Source organism: Pelmatolapia mariae, unplaced genomic scaffold (genome assembly GCF_036321145.2).
Source record: "Pelmatolapia mariae isolate MD_Pm_ZW unplaced genomic scaffold, Pm_UMD_F_2 NODE_ptg000350l+_length_40836_cov_1, whole genome shotgun sequence".
Classification (NCBI taxonomy): Eukaryota; Metazoa; Chordata; class Actinopteri; order Cichliformes; family Cichlidae; genus Pelmatolapia; species Pelmatolapia mariae.
In genome coordinates this window covers 10,051-33,070 of record NW_027052038.1, presented here as the reverse complement: position 1 = coordinate 33,070, position 23,020 = coordinate 10,051, and the positions used below count along the sequence as shown (strand labels likewise).

The window sequence follows — 23,020 nt, the reverse complement described above, 5'->3', positions numbered from 1 at the left end:
GGTGTAACAGGGGCTGGGAAAGGATGCTGAAAGCTGAATATAATACAGAACAATAACAGGACATATAATCATGTAGAAACATGATCTTCAACAGGCACACTTCTATTATTCATGATCACAAAGAACTTGTGCAGCCCTGATATCAGCCCTAATATATGAGTGTGTTTGCCCAAAGATTGAAACAGCATCAACATGACAGCTGTAAGAAATCTTCTCTCAGCCTTGTTTGGCAGAAGATCCCTGCAACAAAGATTGTAGCTGAAAGATGACGTGTGTAAAGTTTGTCTTTGGGAGGGTTGAGGCTGTTTTTAGACCTTTGATAGTTTCAATCCAGTTCTGAAAGACAGAAATAAAAACAACATCATTAAGATCAGATCATGGAGCTGTTTCCTGCCTTGTTTCTAGCTTCACATTACAAGACTTTACTACAATAAAGATGCTAACATGTATCTGTAGGAACAACATCATTGAATCTAGAACAACTGGAGCCAAACCAGTGGCTCTGCTGGGATCACTGGTGAGCCAACACTTCCTTGTTGATGCAGATTTCAGGGCTTCCTGTTGCTCCTCCGTTATAACTGTTCTCTCTTCTCAACACATGATGACACAAAGGAATCAGCAGTGACGAAGATGATGCTGAAGCACACATTTCACACATATAACAGAGCAGTCCAGTTACACACACCTCTGCTTGACATTAGGCCTCAAACAAAGACACAAAACACTAACTTGACTCTAAATAGAAGAAACTGGCAGCTTTTTCTGTTCTGTGCTTATATTTGACACACATGCTTCTCTTTGTGCAAACACACATTGCACTATAAGGGTAACCTAGCACACAATGATTGGACAGCACAGTGATGATGCTGGGAGATCCTATACGAAGCAACACAGAAACACTGAGAACTTTAAACATTGATTATATTGAGATAAGCAGCCGACCCAGTCTAGATAAAGGCGAGCAGCTGGGACCGCTGCTGCACCAAAAACAGGTTTCAGTGTTTCCATGTGTGTGTGTGTGATGTCTTTACTTATACTGGTCAATAGACTTTAGTCAACACATGATTGAAAGGTGTTACACATGAAATAAAAACAGTGTTTCATCTTTATTCCTCTGAAGCAGCTGCATTATAACCAATCTGCTCCTTTGTGGCCTTTAAAACAGCTTAAATAACTGTTGTTATATTTGTTTCTGCTCCTCTTGGACAGACGACTCTTGAAAAGACATTTTTGAATTTCAATGTGACTTTAACTGGATAAATATGGGATATATAAACGTCCCTCTGCAACAAACTGATTCCAGCTTCTACCTCATGATAGGAATGTTTTTGTGGCTCAAGATGACCTGATATCTTTCATGATGGAGACATTTGACACATGTTTCACATACTATAGACCAACAAGTTATTCATAGCAGTTTAAATACGGGGAGTCACTTTTGGGCCCAGCAGATAAAACAGAGCCAATATTTCCTTCTTTATTTAAGTGACGTGTGTCACAGATGTGACCTAGTAAAGTGTAGCTGAACATTAGTAACGTTATTAACACTCTCAGCTCGTCCTTGTTCCAGACCTGAAGATCCTCTTCTTTCATTCAGCAGCAGCTTCAGGTCTCTGATGGTCCAGGCTTGTTGTTGGGAAACAGCCCTGCTGGGATGATGGTGTCCTCACAGAAACAGTCAGTGATGCTGTTGATCTCCATCACAGAGCACGTCCCAGTCTGCAGTCTCAGTCCTGCAGGGCCTCGCTGGCTTCCTGACTCCACCCAGTCAACAACAGGAAGTGTTTGAAGTGCAGGAACTGTCAAAAGATTTCAGGATTTTGGGATTTTTATTATTATTTTATTTTATTACTTTATCTTTTGCTCTTTATGTTTATGTTTGCTCTTTCAGTAAGTCACACTTTGTGCAGACTCCTAAATGGGGAAGTTACACTCTGTACTCCACGGGAAGCCTGCACGCAGCAGCTATTTTATCTCTTCCTGTATCTCTTCCTGTATGTGCTTTTAATAAAAGACTGCTTCTTTTTGCTGCAGCGGAGAGTCTCTCTGAGTCTCCCCGTGTACACGTTAACCTGTCTGAGCGTTTTATTCTGACCTGAGTTGCATAACAGGAAAACTCCTGACATTTCTTGGTCCTTCGAGCCGGATGGGACACAGCACTTTTGTGTGACCCCACAGGAAAGCCTCATCGAGCCCTGACGTCGTGAGAAGCCCGCGCTGAAGTCTGTCGACAGCTCCTCTCTAGGTAGAGGATATAAAGTCCAGAGACGTAACGTTCGGGTTCTGGCCAGCGTTCTTATAAGTGGTCCATGGCGGTGGGGGTCGATGAGGTAGACCTGAGAGACCGGCAGCAACCAGGTGAATATTAACACTCTGAGACACCTCGCGTAAAACGTCTAGGCTCGCCCAGAGGGGCTGGTAGCATTCCTAAAAGTAAAGGCTCGCCTGTAAAAAAGGGGCTGGAAGCTATTTTAGATAAACCTGGTCCGTAAGACGTAGTACGCGTTGAAAAGGTATTGTTGTTGTTTTATTTTTGTTGGTGGAATAAGTTGATTTTACAGCACAATAAGGAGGCTGAACTATTCCACTATTTTGTTTGCTGTTGGCCACCCGAGTACTGGTGAAAAGAGAGAAACAGGTCGTGTTTCATCACGTAAAGATGACACCGCTTTCAAGAATAGCTTGAAAGTAGAAGGCCGTGTCAACTACCTCTCTCGATTCTCGTGCCAGAGAAGGTGTCGCAGTTGTTTAGTTGTAAAGTATTAAAATAAAGGGACTAAAATGGGTAATGAAGCTTCAAAACTCACTGCTGACGAGCAGTGGTTAGAGAAAAAATGTCCAGGCGCCGGACAAATTAGTGTATGTAGATGGAGAAATCCTAAGAAAACAAAATGTCCCACTTGGGAAGGTAAATGTAGCCCATCAGCATTAACACAACTGAGGGAAGCTCTTTGAAAGAAATAGCAGAAACAAAAAACCTAAAAAAGAAAGGAAAACGTTCGCAAGAATTGCAATATTTCAAGGCCTGGAAGGTAGAAGCAGCTAGGCGAGAGGAAAACAAAAAGAAAAGACAAGAGAAAAAAGATAAAAAGTCAGAAAAACAGAACTTAACCGCCAGTTTAGTAAAACCAGAAGACGAGACACCGTGCGGTGCTCGCAATATGTGTATTAATCCACCACCATATGCGCCACCACCTCCCACATCTGCAGCCACAGCTGCAGCGTCTCCCACATCTGCAGCCACAGCTGCAGCACCACCCATTAAACACTCACCCATATCAGGAAGAACTAGGTCACATACACAACATCCTTATGTGAAAGCACAGACAATGCTAAACAAAACTTTCACTCAAAGATAGCCCACAAGAAGAAATAGGAGACACAGTCGATCCGCCAGCCACTGGTATCTACCCATTGGTAGCCGTGGCTAACCCTAGATTTGGCCTAATAATAGGGCCAGAAGGACAGGAGGAGCAAGATGACCGCCCACACATACGTTTTCCGTCTGTGGTCACAGACGGACAGACAAAATGTCCTGAAAGACGTTCCTCCACTGAATGAAGGTTTTACACCATGGGGGGATGCTGTAGAGCTGATCAGGAGGCAATGGTATTTAAACGGTCATGAAATGCTTCAAGTAATGCAAGATTTATTAGGTTTAAGGATGGGAACAGTTAGAGGGGATTATACCGGCTCAAATGCCGGGGGTGTAGCACATGCACCAGGAAGCACCGACCTAATCAATGACCTAACAAATTTATATGAGAGAATTAGAGTACGGTTGGCCCCGAGGGCTGACTATGGCAAAATAGGGGAGGTAAAGCAAAAAGAAGCCGAAACAGCTTCTGATTTTCTGGACCGGCTGCGCCCGGTTTTTAGACAGCATTCAGGCCTAGATTATGAAGAAGCCCCAGAGAGACCATACCAACAGCAACTAAAGAACGCATTCTTAAATGGTCTCCTTCCCCCGGTTAGAGCCCACGTTGAAAAACACTGGGTGACAATGAACACCGGTAACCTAGCAGACGCTCTGCAGTATGCAGAACATGCAACCCGAGTGGTAAAAAAGAAAGAGAAAGGAGGTGTTTTTACTGTGGATCCCGAGATGGGATTCATAGCATTTGCTGGTGGATACAGAGGACAGAGACAAGGACAGCAGAGGGTAAAGGGAAAGAAAAGTTATAAAGGTTATAAGGGAGACATGGGACGAAGGGGTGAGAGAGACAATCGCTGTTATATTTGCGGAAAAGAAGGCCATTTTGCAAGGGACTGTAGGTACAAAAAGGAGGATGACTCAGGAGAGGGTCAGAGTAAGTGACTAGAACAGGAAGTAAAAGAAGAAACAGAAATTTTCAACATAGAACAGTTGCTCCTAGGTTCTGAACACAAACCTACAGTAACAATCCATGTGAATGGCCAACTCATGACCATGTTATGTGACACTGGAGCATGTAAAACCGTGCTAAATCAAAAGCCCAAAAAATTAAAATACTCAAGTGACACCCTGATAGTTAAATCTGCGTCAGGCCACACCAGTGTTAAATCACTAACAGAAGAACTGTTACTAGCACACCATGAAAGCGGCAGAAGTTGTAAAAACCAATGTATATATGACCCATCCTGCCCAGTCAACCTTCTGGGGAGAGATGCTTTAGAGAAACTAAGGATTGGTGTAGTGCCAGGGCTAGAAGGCATGTATGCTAAACTAATGTTACATGAAGAGCAAAGTCCTGAGGCCCGTCAGCTCAATGTGTGTAAGGGACAGGGAGAACCCTACTATTATTGGACACTAGACCTGCCTCCATTAGAACCCTTGCAGCATATAGCAAATCGCTACTTGCCAACCCATTCAAGAAAGCTAGACTTTGCTGAGTACCACAACACCTTAAGGTTCAAACAAAGCCCAGGTCATGACCCCATATATGACCAACAAGTGCACAAACTAGGACCACAGAAACTCACACTGCAACACCTCTATGTTACCCAAAGCGGTAACGCAGTGTGCTCTGTAATACAGCCAGGAAAGGTACAAGAGCTAAACAGGATGCCAAAACCACATGTGTCAGTAGCACGCAATGACAACACGGACTGGAAAGACTTAGGCCACATCCTCACTCAGGTTGAAAGGGACAGATATGAGAAAACTGAAGAAACACATGAAGGGTGGCTTCAGGGCCGTAGAACAGGATGTATGAGGTACACATTAGGGTGGGTACACACAACACAGCCAGCAACCCACATGACTGACTGCGCAGATGCACACATGCATGAAGTTAGTGAGGACTGATACACACTCTTTTCCTCTAGTTCTCATCCAGAACTAGAGGAACTACCTGCTAAGCTGTGGTCTACAGGACCAACAGACGTAGGACTAATTAAAGGAGCAGATCCTGTCGTAGTAAAAACCACCACAACTTACAGGCCAGTAAAACCACAGTATCCCCTCACAACAGAAGCCAAAGCAGGAATAAAACCAGTAATTGCAGACATGGAAAAGGCAGGCATTTTGAGAAAAACAACTGAAGTAACCTGTAACACGCCCATTTTCCCAGTGAAAAAAGCAAATACGGGAAAATACCGTCTAGTACATGACCTCAGGGCAATAAATGAAGTAACAGAACAAATCCCACCTGTGGTAGCAAATCCACATACAATTCTGAATCAAGTGACCCCCAAGGAACAGTGGTTTTCAGTTATAGATCTGTCTAATGCATTCTTTTCTGTACCACTACACCCTGACTCGCAGCATCTGTTCGGGTTCACTTTCGAGGGTCAAAAGTACACATATACGAGGTTACCTCAGGGCTTCCAGAACAGCCCCACTCTGTACGCAGAGGCTCTAAAGAGGTCCATGTCACTGTGCACACTCCCCGCCCCGGGACAGTTTCTCCTGTATGTAGATGATATACTCATCACAGGGAACACACTAGCAGACTGTAAAGCAAACACAATGACAGTGTTACACCATCTAGCTGAGCAGGGCCATAAAGTCTCACAGCACAAGCTACAGCTGTGGAGCCCAAAGGTCACATACCTCGGACACACACTCACTGGGGAAGGGAAAACACTGTTAGACAGCAGAAAACTAGCAGTACAAAACGCTCCAAAACCACTCACGAAACAACAGATGATGAGCTTCTTAGGGGTCTGCAATTATTGTAGAAGCTGGATACCTGACTATGCTTTGTTAGCTCAGCCTTTACAGAACCTGATTTATGGTAAAAATCTGGCACTGAAAGATAAAATAGAATGGACACCAGAAGCAGAAGAAGCGTTCAGTAATTTAAAACTTGCACTCCAATCTCATACAGTTTTAGCATTGCCAGATTATGACAAACTTTTCTGTTTGCATGTAGACGGAGGTGCAGGCTACATGAAGGCTGTGTTGACGCAGGCCTTCGGGGACAAACAACGTCCACTTGCGTTTTATTCATGCAAATTAGACTCAGTTGCATCAGGTTTGCCCACGTGCGTGCAGGCCTGTGCAGCTGCAGCAGAGGCAGTTAAGAAGTCTGCTGATATCATTCTTGGACACACATTAATTATCAAAGTCCCACACGCTGTAACCTCCATCTTGTTGCAAGCCAATTTATCTTACCTCACACATGCCAGACAACTCTCTTATGTAGGCATTCTGCTTTCACAGTCACACATTAGGATTGAGAAGTGTGGACGATTAAACCCCAGCACACTTCTCCCAACTTCGCAAGATGGTGACGCACACTGCTGTATAGAGACGCTAAATGAGGAAACAAAACCACGCGCTGACCTTCACAGCACCCCACAGGCTGGTTTCACTAACATCTTTGTAGACGGTTCAGCGTCCAAAAATAGCCTTGGGCGGAACTGTGTGGGTTATGCGGTAACCACAGTTGACACAGTTTTAGAAGCGAAAGCATTAACTTCCTCATACTCTGCACAGAGTGCAGAACTCACGGCCGTCATACGTGCCTGTCAACTGCATGAAGACCGAGACATAAACATATACACTGACAGCCAGTATGTCTTTGCTGCTGTGCATCATTTTGCGAAAATCTGGCAGAATAGGGGGATGGTTACCTCTACTGGCAACCCAGTGCAACATGGGAATCTTTTAAAGGCACTGTTGGAAGTGATAATATTGCCGAAACAGTTAGCATTATGTAAATGTGCTGCACACCAGAAAGACAACTCAGAGGTCACTAGAGGCAATAACTTTGCAGATCAAGCAGCAAAAGCAGCAGCACAACAACCTATAGACACATTACTGTCTGACTCCTCAGTTCAAATACCACTTGATGTGCTTATAAACGAACAGAAAGCTGCACCAACTAGAGAACAAAAGAGGTGGTTAAAATGTGGAGCTCGGCTGGAGAATGATTTGATGACTTGTAATGGCAAACCAGTACTACCAAAATCCTTACACAAAACAGCAGCGTTAGTGACACACGGGTCTACTCACGTGTCGACGGGAGGAATGGTAGATATACTCTCTAAACATTTCTACACCCAAGATTTCAAAACTTCAGCAAAAGTATTTGTCAGAACATGCATGATTTGCCAAAAACATAATGCACAGGGAAACCTCAGACCGAGAAGAGGTAATTTTCCCACACTGCCTCATCCTTTTCGTACAATCCACATGGATTTTATTGAGCTAAATGAATGCCAGGGCTCAAAATACGCTCTAGTGATCATAGACGTATTCTCAAAATGGCCAGAAATCTATCCAGTAAAAAAAGCAGACGCCATCTCAGTTGCAAAATGTTTATGCAATCACTTCATTCCAACATATGGCATCCCCACTCTGATAAGATCAGACAATGGGACACATTTTGTTAATGAAGTAATCAGTAAGGTCTCTGAAGCACTAGGATTTAGCATCAAACACCACTGTGCTTACCACCCCCAAAGTGCCGGACTCGTGGAAAGAACTAACGGCACAATAAAACAGAGACTGAGAAAATGCATGGAAGAAACAGGGAGACCATGGCCTGAGTGTATAGGCCTGGTAAAAATGTGGATGAGACTGACACAAAGTTCTCAGAAACTCACACCTTTTGAAATCATTCACGGCAGACCATTTCCACTGCCAATCACAAGTGAGCCTATAGATAAGTCAATAAGAGAAACTACACTAGCCGAGTGGATGACTAAGTTACTTGAAAATAAAGAGATTGTTCTAAACAACCAACTGCCAAGTGACATCTCTCCAGTGTCTTGCAGGTTGAAACCAGGTGATTGGATCCTGATCAAAGTACTCCAACGGAAAAATTGGAGTTCACCAAGGTGGGAAGGTCCTTATTAGGTGCTACTCACCACACCCACTGCCTGCAAAATAGCAGAAAGACCATCTTGGATCCATCAAAGCCACTGCAAAAAAGTGAGTGACAACCTAAACGTTTAGACGCCGACACCCCTAACTCCTGGTGATCTACAGGTGGAGGGAGGGCTGATCGGGTATACCCCGCCTTCTTCTTCTTGCCAGTAGTCTACTCATCAGAGGTCACAGGTGTGTCTGGTCATCATGAAGACACTCGTCCTCCTAGTGGCTGCTGTTGCACTCCTGGTGAGTTTATTAACACTCACCCGAAAGAAAAAAGATGAACAACACCACCTGCAGACAAGATGGACGCATGACAACTCACATCTCTGTGACATGACACAAGACCACATTCATCCATGGATGAACAACGCATGGTATCGATATATACATGACAGCACACCCAGAAAAGACTGCAAAGAAGGGAATGGACATAATTCAAGCAAAGTGTGCCGCGAGCTACGCCAGCCGTGGGCATCAATTCCAGGGAATCGTGGTCAACCACGAGGAACCTCTCCAGATAGGACTGCGAAATGGCACATGTGACGAATGGTTCTGGGTTGACCTGAAAGTGAAGCACAGAAGTAAGGCTAAATCATTCCCAGTCTTTCTTGAAAACAATGGGAATTTGAGCCACAGCCTATGCTACCGCCAAGAGAATGGATCCACACCAATGGGAAACACCACCAACTGCAAAGCAGTACAGACACACGCTCCTGGAGGGCCCGTGAAAAGCAACAACATCTCAAATGGCACCTTCTGGGTGCAAGGGATGGCCTGGATCTGTGGCCAACAGGCCTATTTTATCCTTCCTGGGAATTGGACAGGTCAGTGCGCTCCCATTTTCATATCTGACCACACTTTCAAGATAACCATGGACACCACGTCAACTTCAACATCAACAACAAGGAAAAGACGAAGCACCCCGAACCTCAGGCAGCATGATTCCATATGGGGTTCCGATGTCCCAGAGGAATTCAAACTATGGACTAACATACAGAAAGTTACTCACGCACTCTTCCCATGGGTGGGGGTAGGAAAACACGCTTTAAGGATAGAGACTCTGAACTACCGCTTTGGACTTTTTCTGAATGCTTCATGTAAAATCGACGATGAACAGGATCAGGAAATTGACGCTCTGCGCATTGCAGTAATGCAACACAGGGTAGCGTTGGACATGATTCTCGCCGAGAAAGGCGGACTATGTGTCCTTTTTAACAACACATGTTGCACATACATTCCAGATAATGTGCACTCACCGAACATGACTGATGCTCTGGAAACACTCAGACAACTTCAGGATGCACAACAACGAGACTATGCCGCAAACACAGAAGACTGGCTTACGTGGCTTTTAAGCGGCTCTTGGAAGTCCCTGCTGATTAAAGGACTTGTTTTTGTTGGTGTTCTTCTGCTGTTGTTGTGTCTTTTCACTTCATGTGTCATACCTTGTTTGAAGAACATGGTATCAAAAACGGTAACTGCTTCAATTCATGCTTACATCACCCTATCACAGAATGATGAAGATGATAATGAGATAGACACTTGGATATAACATACTCACAAAACCCACTATTTTATGATGTCTTGGCTAAAAATGTCTACAAGTGGCCATAGACTGATACACTGTTAGTGGTTGCTATGTACATATATAGAAGGAAAGATCAAACAACAGGTGGGAATGTCAAAAGATTTCAGGATTTTGGGATTTTTATTATTATTTTATTTTATTACTTTATCTTTTGCTCTTTATGTTTATGTTTGCTCTTTCAGTAAGTCACACTTTGTGCAGACTCCTAAATGGGGAAGTTACACTCTGTACTCCACGGGAAGCCTGCACGCAGCAGCTATTTTATCTCTTCCTGTATCTCTTCCTGTATGTGCTTTTAATAAAAGACTGCTTCTTTTTGCTGCAGCGGAGAGTCTCTCTGAGTCTCCCCGTGTACACGTTAACCTGTCTGACCGTTTTATTCTGACCCGAGTTGCATAACAGGAAAACTCCTGACAGGAACAAACTGAGGCTGTGGTCAAACAGGAGTTTTTATCTCCTGGCTCTGACTCTCACTGCGGCCCCGCTGCTGTGTCAACATGTGTTTGTGCTCAACAATGATGGAAAGTGTTATAAATGACTTGTTGGCCTCTGATCTGTCACAAACAGCTGAAACGTGTCTCTCATGAGTCACATGAAGGTTTCTGACAGAAAGGACAAAAAGTAGCTGCAGTCAGTTTGTGTCATTTTTATATTTATTCATCTGGGAGAAAAATCTGAGGGACATTAAAATGTGTTTTTCAACAGAGACAAGAACATAAATATAACGTCACAGGTAAATGAACATATTTCAAGTAAACAGCTGGACTGATCAGGTCCAAACACAGAGTGATCAACAAACAGCTGTCATATCTTTATATATAAGCTCTTTATAAATCCTGTTCACTGCAGTCTGTTTCCTAATAATGTCAAACTGTTAGAAACACAGAAACATCAGAATCGTCTTTGTTGACATAAACCTGTCTGGGATCCTTTGTTGTTCTTTTGATGCAGAGTTACATTATAAATATAAAGAGTTATTTCAGAGTCTCATCAGTTTTCCTGCATGTCTTTATTGAACACATCAGCAGGGCTGAAGCTCTCATGTTAAACACACACTGATCTATGGACATGTTCATGTGTTTCTAACAGCATCATAACCAGGCTGTTATCAGCTGCACTAACATGATGTCACACACACTGAATGTAACAGTGACAGTTTACATCATCACACAATCAGCTGTGATTGTTTCACTGTCATCAAACTAGTCAACAGGAAGTAGAATCAATAGAAACCAATCATTTACTGACAGCATGTCTGATTGAAATAAGTGCAGATTATGTATGAAGTATAACTGCACACAGTAACTGTGTTACAATAAGGACTTAACAGCGCCCTCTGCTGGAGTGTTTCAGTACTGCGTTAACTAGAATACACCACCTCCTCCTCCTCCTCACACCACCTGCTACAGCTCTACTCTTCTATGACTACAGTCATCCACAGCACTGATGTGAGGTCACATGGTTCATATGTAAGGAGCACAGAGACGTCCTAGCAGCTGACCTCAGGTCAGTTTAATGACTGTGAGCAGCAGCTGTGTTATTGTCACTGTGACAGGGAGACACTCTCAGACACAGCGCTCATGTCAGCTTGTTCTCATGCAGGAGGATCAGGAGCTCCATGTTTGTCTTCATGTTTGAATCATGATGTGTTTGTGCCATCAGAGTCTGTCATGAGTACTCAGGGTTTCACAGCAGCTCTTCTGGATGCTGACGAGGACTCCAACCTCATGTTTCACCTCTCTGAGCTTCTGATGTCTGTGAACACTCGTGTTTCTTCTCTGGGCTCATCTGGACAAAAACACCGTTCTGTGTTTGGCTCCAGCCTCATTCTGACTGACAGGAAGTGTGTTATCCATGAGCTTCTTTGTTTCCTGCTGTGTTTCCTGTCTGTGGACAAACACGAGTGTTTCAGCTGAGGACTTGGTTCCTTCCACCTGTCCATACAGGACATCACGCTGTCTTTTCTCTTTAAATGCAGCTCCAGGTCCTTCCACGTGCTGCTCTGTATTTGTGCAGTTTGTAGTGTGTCCTGGGAAACGTAGCACACATGGTGTTCTTCTGCTGTTTCCTCCTTTCACTGAGTGTGAAACACTGACGCTGTGCTGTTGTTCACAGAGCTGATTCTAGCTGCAGCTGGACTCTGTCATCTAACTGAATGTGTTGGTGCTGATCACGGGGCTCTGAGGGGGGAGCAGCAGGAGGACTCTGGATGCTGACGTCAGTGTATCTGTGGAAGCTCACACAGCGTCTCTGTCATTCAATATTGTGCTATATATTGTATCTATGCAAAGATGAACAGACTGTGTGTTCACTGGTCTCTGTGCTGCTGACTGCTGCAGCTCTGATGTCATCATCACTCCCTCCTCCACCCTCAGCAGTCCCAGCATGCTGCTGTGGTGCACCCCACCCTCACTCTACACCTGAGCCATAGACCACACCCTCCACCTCAATATACACCACAGTTTTCTCTGCTATGGAAATGAGATCAGGAGGAAATCATTATTATTATTATTTAATAAATGCTCACATTAATGTGGGCTTATTTGTTTCATATTAGAAACATTAGTTGAGTGTTTTTAGTATAAAATGGTGAAAGTCCCTCTTTTTGCTCCTCCCCTCACCTGTGGATGGACGTGCTGTTACCGTGGTGACAGCTGTGATGTGTTTCAGTCCTGCCTGGTTATCACTGCAGGAATCTTTCACATTTATTACAGGTAATAACTCTGATTTTTCTGTGTATTATGAACTAAATGTATCCTGATACACACAGAGATGGATGAGCAGAGGTCACATGATGAAAGAACAAACATGGAGTCTTTGATTTATTTAGATATTTATTGATGAATGCAAACAAACCCTGACACTGAACCATCGTCCAGCAGAACAAACCTGATCACATGACCTGCTGACCCAAACAGTGAAAAGCTCCATGGCAACAACAACAAACAGCCTCACATATGTTAACAGAGGCTGTTAGAAGCACAGAGTCTTTACAGTCTTTCTCCTGTTTGTACACAGATCTCTGCACATCTTCATCACAGTTACTCACAGACGTGCAGAGTGTGTGGATATCAAAGCTCAGAGGTCTGTACACAAATGTCCAGATGATTCTTCTAATGAGGCGTCGACCATGTTTTCAGTTCTTTGGAAGAAAACATCGCCCTTTGCCATCCTTACTTTTCTTTGACTTCTTCAAATGCAGCTGAACTCCAGCTGGTATTTTATTGGACTCTGCAGCTGTTTCTGGTCATCAGTTCATTCCTGCAAACCTCTGAACCTGAACAACAATGATGCTGCATTGCTGGCTGATCCCAAAAGCTTGATTCTGTTCATCTGGACGTTTTCACGTTTGCTCACTGATCAGGTGACTTCTTCAGTCTCAGCTGACTGCAGCTTTACAACCTTACAAACAGCACATTTGCACAATGACTGAAACCAGCAGCACCTGATATATATGATACTAATATAATACATATACATATATAATCCATACTAATGATGAAGGAACTGAGCTCACAGTGTTCATTCAGTGAACTACTCAGTTTATTTTGGGCCTCAGAAATGCTCACTCTGTTTGTACATCACTGTCAGCAATAGACTCATTCTGCTGTGTGGACAGGAACACATGTGACATCACTTCCTGTTTGTTTGTGACTGAAGAGGAAGAAGTTTACAAGGAATCATTTAGAAGAGTTTCAAACATCAACTGATTGAATCCATGAATGTGAAAACGTGTTTGTGAGTGAAAGAGACAGACATGTACAGACTGAACTGTTCAACAGTCAGAGTGTTTCTCTAACAGGAGACACTCTTTACACTCAGCACAGGGACACTGAGGAACCAGGATAAAAATAAATTTCATTTTTCTTTTTTAATAAAACCCAAACCCAGGATAAAGAGTTTGAGTGAATGTGGTGTTGAAGGTGTGGAGGTGGATCAGAGTGTCAGAGGAGACTCTGTAGAAGGACAGAGTGCCAGCAGGACAGTCCACATACACTGCTGCTCTGTTAGAGACAGAGGAGGAGGAGGAGGAGGAGGAGGAGATGGATTTTTCTCTGTTATTGTGCCAGACAGAACAAGGAGCACCATCAGTGCAGCTCAGACTCCAGGACTGATCATTTCCACCAAACCTACAGTCTTCACTGCCTCCTTTCCTTCTGATGCTTCTGTAACTCACTGATATACAAACGTCTCCTCTCCACTCGACCTCCCAGTAACAGCGACCAGTCAAACCATCTTCACACAACAGTTGAGACCACCAATCAAATCTGTCTGGATGATCAGGATATGACTGAACCTCCTCCACATGTGTCACCTTCCTGTTGTTGTCAGACAGTTGGATGTTTGTGTTCACTGTGTTTGTGTCGATTGTGAGTTGACAGGAATCTGATGGAGAGAACAAACACAATCCAGCTGCAGTTATTGATCCATCATCTGTTCATTGATTGACACTTTGATGATGACTCCTGACATGATGAAGATGGTTGAATGTGTGCTGCTTTGTTTTCATGAATCCCATTAAAAACACACTTACACTTCCTCAGACCTGGTCTCAACCATCGGACTCCAGCTGGCTCCACCCTGAAAGGAGGAGGGGTCAGAGCAGTCAGCATGCACACATGGACATTACATGGCTCTCACACACACTGTTACACACTGAGGATGGCTCAAAGCTCGGCTCCACTGTTTTAGGCATCCAAATAAAAAATCTACATTTATTTATAAGTATTTAAAAACAACACAGGTTCAGCCAAAGTGCTGCACATAGTCATAGTCACATAAAGGAAAAGTCTAACATTTTCACAAATATACTCCAATCCATATGTGGATCAAACTGCTGATGATTTGGACTAGAGATGTTACGATACCACATTTTATGTCCGATACCAATATCATAAATTTGGATATCTGCCGATACCGATATTAATCCAATATAGTGTATTTCATAATCAATAAAACATGTTTTTAATATCTTGCTGCATTTTGTATCAACACTGATTAGCATAATAAACTTAAACCATCCTCCCTATTCTGTTATTCTAAAAAGTACTTTGCAGATATATTAAACAACCTAACTAAGATGGTTGCCAACTCCCAGCAAAAAAATAGGGACCCACCCCCCACCCTCTGCCTCATCATGCTTAATCAACTTAATCGACTTAATTTAATGCATGTGTAAAACAAATGCACAAAAATTAATTATTTTGAGAGAATGAGAGAAGAAGAGGCAGCGGTGCAGCAAAGACACAGATTAACTCTAGCTTTGCGTTTTTTTTTTTTTCATTCCAGCTGAAGTACAGGACAAATCATATAAACAATGAAAGATGGCGGATTGGCCACTTGGTCATGATCGACTCTGGGCTGGACCAATTACAGCCGAGGAGGTGGAACTTTAAAGTTCCGTATTGAGGTGAAAAGGAATACCGTTACAAAAACATCGGCCCATAAAACTGAAAATCAACATCGGTGGCCAGTCCAGCCGTAGCTCCATATATCAGTTGTTAAGCTTAATGTGGGAATGCTTTACAAACATTAGAGATGAACTTACACACTTGCTTTACTTCTCTGGGATAGCTTTCTCTGAGATGAAATGCCAGTTTTGGAAGCATATAGCGATGCTCCAAATGCTCAACCAGACCGCCGACAGGTCTCACACCCCACAGCCGCTCTCTCACGTGACGCATACTGCTCTGACATGCTAAGGTAATGAGCTGGGTTCTGCCATGTTGCAAGTTTTGTGAGGTGCATTTTTGATACTTAATGGATCGGATTGCATTTTTTATTTCTCTCCAATATTCGATCCAGTAATTTTGGTAAGTATCGGACCAATACCGATACGTAATATCGGATTGGTCCATCCATAATTTGGACTGATCCTGGATCTGTCAGTACACCACTGTATTGAATGAAATATGACTGATTCAAACTGTGCCCTTCATTATCTTTATATTCCTCTTCTGTTTAGCTGGAAAGGACACCTCCCTGCCTTTGCTGCCAGCTGTTTTCTCCTCTTGGTGTCAGTGTGATTACCAGTGTTGGGTAAGTTACTTTAAATTAGTAACTTAGTTACATTACTAGTTACTTCTATCAAAAGTAGCTCAGTTACTTCAAGTTACTCGTTACTTTCAAAGTAACTAGTTACTAGGGAAAGTAACTTTGGTTTTACTCAGAATTCTCTTGTTAATGTGTTGCTTCCGTAACTGGATACACAGCAAGATTGCCAGTCTTCTAGCTTGCTTACTTGCCACAAGTGCACTGTGCCACCTACCAATAGAAAAAAAAAAATAATGTGCATATTTCCACGAGAGAAATCCCACGCCTGGACCGTTATTGACCGCTGCCATGAATCTAGCCGACGTTACAGCGTCATGTGCGCTTTTTACATCCAACACAAAAACTGCAGTCGTGGTGCTTTCGATTGTACTCAGAACTCGGAAATTATGCCTTCCGAATAGGAAGATGTAGGTAACACCAGACTGCAGATAAACTGCATACAGGGCTGGACTGGGACAAAAAAATCGTCCCGGGTATTTTGACTAGAGACCAGCCCACCATTATAGGAAAAATCATAAAGCCTTTGAATGAAAACAAACGCTGTTGTGACAGTGATGTACACTGTTCTGATGGTATATATGTATCAATCTATCCAGTGTTGGGAAGGTTACTTTTAAAATGTATTCCATTACAGAATACTGAATACATGCCCCAAAATGTATTCTGTAACGTATTCCGTTATGTTACTCAATGACAGTAACGTATTCTGAATACTTTGGATTACTTAATATATTATCATGCTTTTTACAACTACATGAATGCACTATTGCTGTGATTTATTACTATTACTGAAGGTCCGCGGCTCCGAACCGTAGTAAAGGCACCTCTGGCTAATACGGCGGGTTCGTGTCGGGCTGGTAGCCGAAAACTAGCTTTACTTTGTTGTCTGGGTCAACTTTGCTAGCAAGAGACAGAGAAAGTCGTTTAAATGCTGCTCCAACGGAACTTATTGTTTCGGAGGAAAACAGGAACACAGTGTACAGTAGAGTCTTAATAGCTTACTTACAACTGGGCTCCTCAGGCACTCTTCTTGGCTGCTGTGGTTATTATTATATTTACATGCTTCCAGCTCCTGTTTTTGCTCCGTGACAGCTGGACTTTTCCTTTTTCTCCCTCCCTCGCTCACAGACACATAACGGGTATGGTAGTCCATTCTCCCTGCAGCATGGACTACACTGCCCATGATGCTACATTCTTTAGAGCTATGCCTGTAGCATTCTGCCTATTAGCTTAGCACAACAACAACAACAGAAAGGCGCTCTCTCACCCAGGAAACACGCAGAGACAGAGAGCGTCACCCTGTAACCATGGCAACCGTAACGCTGCCGCCTGGAACAACAGAACGTAGCTGTCAAACAAACCCAAACAGTCCTGACCCGCGACAATATGAAACAGGGAAGTACCGCTGTGTAATCCATTTATTTCAACAAAGTAACTGTATTCTGAATACCACCTTTTTAAACGGTAACTGTAACGGAATACAGTTACTCATATTTTGTATTCTAAATACGTAACGGCAGTACATGTATTCCGTTACTCCCCAACACTGAATCTATCAATCATTTGTTGTAAGACTCAGATAATTACTTTTTAAAAGCAAGACATTTTAAATGAGAATAAGAAAGTATTTCCTTGTCCCCCCCTCTCCCCTGTTAATGCCCTACCTGGCCCCCCTGGCAAAACTTTGCTAGACCCGCCCCTGCACAGTTACCAGCTGTCAGCTACGTAGAAAAGGATCCTGGTGTTATTTACCTCTCAGAAACAGTTCATAACTTTCCTTCAACTCATTCACGTCACCTAAAAGGTAAACCTGTTTCTCCATCACCTGTTCAGCTCTGATGATTCAGTAAGGACATCTCCTGGTTTCATCTTCATGTTTCCCTCTCACCACATATCCAAACTGGTATCATGACCAGCAGCTTTACAGCTGTGGCTCCAGCAAACATCAGCTGATACTAGAAATTCATATTAAATAAATTCTAACAACAGCTGATCAAGCTTAAACGTGCTGCTGTTGTTTAACGCGGCATCGGCTGGTTTCCTCTTTCTGGCGCAAAGTGGGCGATAAACAAACAAGAGAGAAAGCCGATCAGCTGATCACTGATCAGTTTTCATGATTGAAGTAGAAACAGGAGAGGGAGGGGGAGAGGATGAGAGAGGAAGAGGCAGCTGTGCAGCAAACACAGAATAACTCCAGCTTTGTGGCTTTTTCATTGTAGCTGAAGTACGGGACAAACTGTTCCTTTTCACCTCAATACGAAATGCTCTGAATACGAGGCGATTCTGTTTTTTATGGGACGGTTGGCAACTCTAAGAATTAACCTTATGAACAAAATAAAGTTCAACATCATTAACATCATAGCACCCACCCAGCTGTATAGAAACCCCGTCATGCTAGCTAGTACGCAGTACGGAAAAAGTCAGAATAACGAAAATAAAAAAATAAACTCCACCTAAACTTGGTTTATATCTCACCCAGATAGACTGCAGGTCATAACTTCTTACCTGAAGTTCAGTTCACACTCGTACCGGCGGCCGCCTCGGGTCTCTATTCCTTCTGCATCCCCTTTCTCTCATCCACCTGCTGCCCTCCACCACTTGCTAATGTTACTGAATCTGTGGAAGTTCCGTGATAGCCACCACACGAAGTAACGAATAACGTGCCTATCTAAATCCCAGTAACGAGTAACGCGTTCCTGGTTTTGGCATAATAACTAGTTACCGTGCTCGTTACCACAATAATAACGTAGTTACTGTAACACGTTACTTAATAACGCATTAGTCCCAACACTGGTGATTACTGTACATGACCTCTGAGTGAGTGCAGCGTTGTTTTCATGTGTTTTAATGCCACCTGAAACCTGTCCATCTTCTGATTTAACAGCAGATTTCTCCACATGCACACAAAGAAATGTCTGCCTCTGTCACACAAACAGTGGATCATATATTTGTTTTTCAATATTTCATGTTGAAACTATTAAGGGACCAGTGTATTTGCTCAGCATACACTCTGATCCTCATGTTCGTGCACTGAATCGTTCTCCTGTCAGCTGTATTAAATCCGGTTCTTTTAGATTCTTTACTGCCAAAAAAAGACACAGCTCAGAAGTGGTCTTATTACTTTAAAAAGATCTGTAATTTACATGTCCGGATATGGAGACCCAATCACAATAAACACAACCTTAGGTCTCAAGCAGAAACGGAAGCCTAGTTGTTTATATAGTTGCTCTTTGCGTCATATCACACTTTAAGTTTCGATCAAACAGCCTAGTTGGTTTCACTTTCTGCCTGCAAAAGCATGCTCTGCAAAAGCACGTCGTTTCCTGTCAGGACTTTTGGCACAGACTGTACTCAGAGTTGGGCCTTTCTTATAAAGCAATATAATCAGCATATAAGCATTTAACATTATATATTTATTACCTAACAGCTGACATCACTGAGAGTCACCTGTCAGTCTCCTTCTGTCCTCTGAAAGTCTGAAAATTAATTTGTCATTAAGATTACTTCCAGTCTGAGTTATTGTCACATTACTGACAACTCAATGAAGACAAACTGGGAGCAGAAAATTTTCATTTTACAAGATTTATTCTATTCTATCAATAAATATTAAATTGTGACTGCTGTTGGTTTCAGGGCCCAGTGGACCAGCCTGAGATGTATTCACCAGCAACTGGGTTTTGTTATTGTTTTGCTCTCTCTGTTTCTCTCATTCTCTCTCTGTTGCCTGGGTGGAACTCATTATGGGTTCTTGCCTTTGGCCTACGCACCTGTTGGAGAGTAAACACCTGCGCCTCATTATCCTGCCACTACTTAAGCGGAAGAAGTGAGGTTACTCATCGCTGGATCTTTGTTTGACTCATGTAAGTGTAGCCCAAGCGCTGACATTGTTCATAGCGCTTGTGGATTTTGCCTTTGTTCTAATTTGCCTTCTCTTTTTATATGGACCTCCCAGACCTTTTCCTGTTTCCCTGTGAAGAAGAAGTTGTGAGCAAGTGGACAGTGGCTGGCAGAGCACAGTGTGTGGCAGAAGAAGATTGATAGTCATTTCCGCCGTTTCCTTCCTTTGGATTCCCTGGAGACACGACCCTTGGACTATTGTATATAGCACCTTTCACTGTTGCACATATCACCTGGAGATTGTAAATAAAACCCTTGCATTCTTCCAAGCATTGGCGTCCTGTGCTTCAGTCCCCCAGTTTGCTAATCTTGGATAAATCTTGGCCTGTCTATACATGAATCTGCTGCAACACTGAGGTCTACACATGCAGGTTACTGAATGAATGCACAAGGAATTATCTTTTCTTTTCCCCCTCCAAACAAGAAAGATCAGTTAATTTTATTATATAAGGTTGGAATTTTAAAGAAGAGCATGGAGTCCAAAAAAATTAAATCTCCTTTTCTTTTTTATTTCCTGCTTGAGAGATGGTCCATTAAAAATGTCTTCTTCCTTTTTTTCAGGGTTTTTGCGACCAAAGTCAAATTTCGTCCATCACTTAACCACATCAAGCTAATCTTAATGACACTGATTCACTCACACTGTGATCAGTTAATGTAATGTTGAGTTAGAGCTTTTATAAATCTATGCTCTTCACATAACAGAAACAGATGTGATTCCAGCAGACTGATGTTCTGAGTTCAAACATCAGCAGCTTATGGCATGAAATGGAAGTCAATTATTTACAGATTTAAGCATCTTTATATTTTCAGCTGCAGAGTCTGTAGTGCGTAGCTGCTGTGTAGCTATGAATCATGGGCCAGTATCCCTCTTCTCTCTTTTCATAAAGGATGCTCCAGTGTCTCCTCTGAGCTAGTGGGTAACAGACATGTCCACGTTTGCAAATATGTGATGTCTTGATAAACCAAGCAGATATTTGAAGTTTACACAGCTACATTCTCGCCTGAAAATACGTTAAAAGTGTTGCAAAATAAATATATATTCTTAGTGCTTATTTTCTGTTTATGTTGTTTTATAGAGGTCAGTGTAGGAGAACGCCATTGTGAGTAGAATGTGTACCAAAAGTACTGACAGGAAACGGCATGCTTTTGCAGAGAACAGGAAGAGGTGCAAACAGAAAGTGAAACTAGGCAGGGTGTACTGCAGAGTTGTTTTGATCGAAACTGTGTGTGACTGTGTGACGTATAAGAGAACTATATATACGCATTTAGCTTGTAATGCTTTTAGACCTGTGGGTGCTTGCTATTGTCCGCAGCTCTCCTTTTCGCGATTCGCACTACAACCTGGTTTGCCTCTTATGTGTAGTTATTTATATTTAATTTAATAACTGTACAGTACTCTGTTCATAGTAACCATTGTCCATTGTAAATATGTAAGAAAAAATTGTGTATGTTTCTGTTCTGTGTCCTGTGTACTGTTTGTTTGTATATGTGTCTTTCTGGCTGCTGTTACAACCAAATTTCCCCTTGTGTGACAATTAAAGGATTATTCTATTCTATTCTAGTCTCTTTTTCGGAAATGTAAAATAAAGATTATTTTTTGAGCTTTGACCACACTGAGCCGGGGTCTTTCTCTGTCGGTAATAGAATTTAAAAAAGAACCGAATTTGATAAAAGTTTTTTTTGTGACCCAGAAAGAGTAATATTTCAAACTCTTTAGCCACGCTCTTTTGCCATTGTCGCATTTGAAAAGCATTTTTTATATTATTTTGAAAATATAATAAATAATAATTTCATTAATAAAGCATTGAAAAGAGTAATAAGAGTAATATTACAACTAATTGTTGGCAACTGGAATTAGCTGGGCCGTGCTGTGAATTCTGGGATAGGTTGTCCCACAGATTGAAGGATGGGTGGCCCCATCCTTCAATTTGAAGAAAGCATTTGTCGACCACAATTAGAGCGGCTTTCAAATTCGGACAGCCTTCATCACCTGGCTGTGACATAATCGGCCTTCAAATGCAGTTTCCGAAGGATGCAGCCCCTGAATTGCGACATAGCAGTGGTGTCTGTCCACTCAAGTATCTGTAGCTGGCTCTAAAATGGCGGTTGTTGACAGAAGTGGTCCTGATGCAGCTAGTTAGAAGCTGCTGATAATCATGACACTATCAGCTACTGGTGAAAATAAAGGAAGAAACCGGGATGGTAAGCCAAGTTTTGTCTTGGTGGATTTGCGCCGATACACATTTTTGTAGTCTACTTTTTGCTGCAGGTTCAATGAATTTGGTCGGAGAGTGAAGTCTGGAGAATTTCTGGCTCAGTTTTGTTTGCTTAGCAGACTTTTGCGCATTTACATAACTACTCTTTTATTCATTGCTTGTTATCGCTGTGTTTGGTGGTTGCAGAAAAGGTTTATATAAGCATTTAGCTGAGATTCTAAGGTTTCCGTGATGTTTGCATAAAAGGCTTGATACCGTGGAGAGCTACATAATGTTAGAAAATGCTTGGGCTGATCTAAATATGATAGAAATACAGGAAGATGATTTTTCTAAAATGTCTGCATCAATAAACATATAGAGATCTATCCCTATGGTTAATAAATGGTGGGCACAAGCCAGTTATGTTCCTGCAAATGGCATCATTAGAGAACCCCTACATTACAATCTATTTACTATTCAGCTTGACTAGTGTGTCTGTCCCTGAAAATAGTCCTACATGTGTGATTGTTCATGTCTCATCTGCAGGAAACAAACAGGAAGTGAGTGAAGGACACAGGAAATGTGTCCAGCTCTTCCTCCTCTATCAGACATTCTCTTCATACCTGAGAGTGTCCAGTCTCCAGCCTGGATCCTTCAGTCCAGCCGAGAGCAGCTTCATTCCTGAGTCTCCTGGATGATTGTAGCTCAGGTCCAGCTCTCTCAGATGGGAGGGGTTGGAGCGCAGAGCTGAGGCCAGAGAAGTACAGCCTTCCTCTGTGATCAGACAGCCTGACAGACTGCAGACATAAAACACTTATATGAAAACACTTCAGTCAAGGTTTTTTTTTTTGCCTTTCCTATTTTCAGATATGGCTCTCATTCATTCACTCCATTCACTTCACTTTAGCTTTATAAGGCAAGAAAATGTGGAAAGGGCTGTCACAAATTGTGTCGCAGTAGACAATATTACAGAGAACACCA

At 42.6% G+C, this 23,020-nt stretch overlaps 1 long non-coding RNA gene across 1 annotated transcript; it reads right to left on the bottom strand.

The window, feature by feature from the left end:
* Positions 1 to 14,201: 14,201 nt before the first annotated feature.
* Positions 14,202 to 22,806, bottom strand: LOC134623020 (uncharacterized). The gene is made up of 3 exons (XR_010093198.1): positions 22,663 to 22,806; positions 14,428 to 14,474; positions 14,202 to 14,279 (listed from the first exon to the last, which is right to left on the bottom strand). It is a non-coding gene; the product is annotated as an uncharacterized LOC134623020 (long non-coding RNA).
* Positions 22,807 to 23,020: the final 214 nt, after the last annotated feature.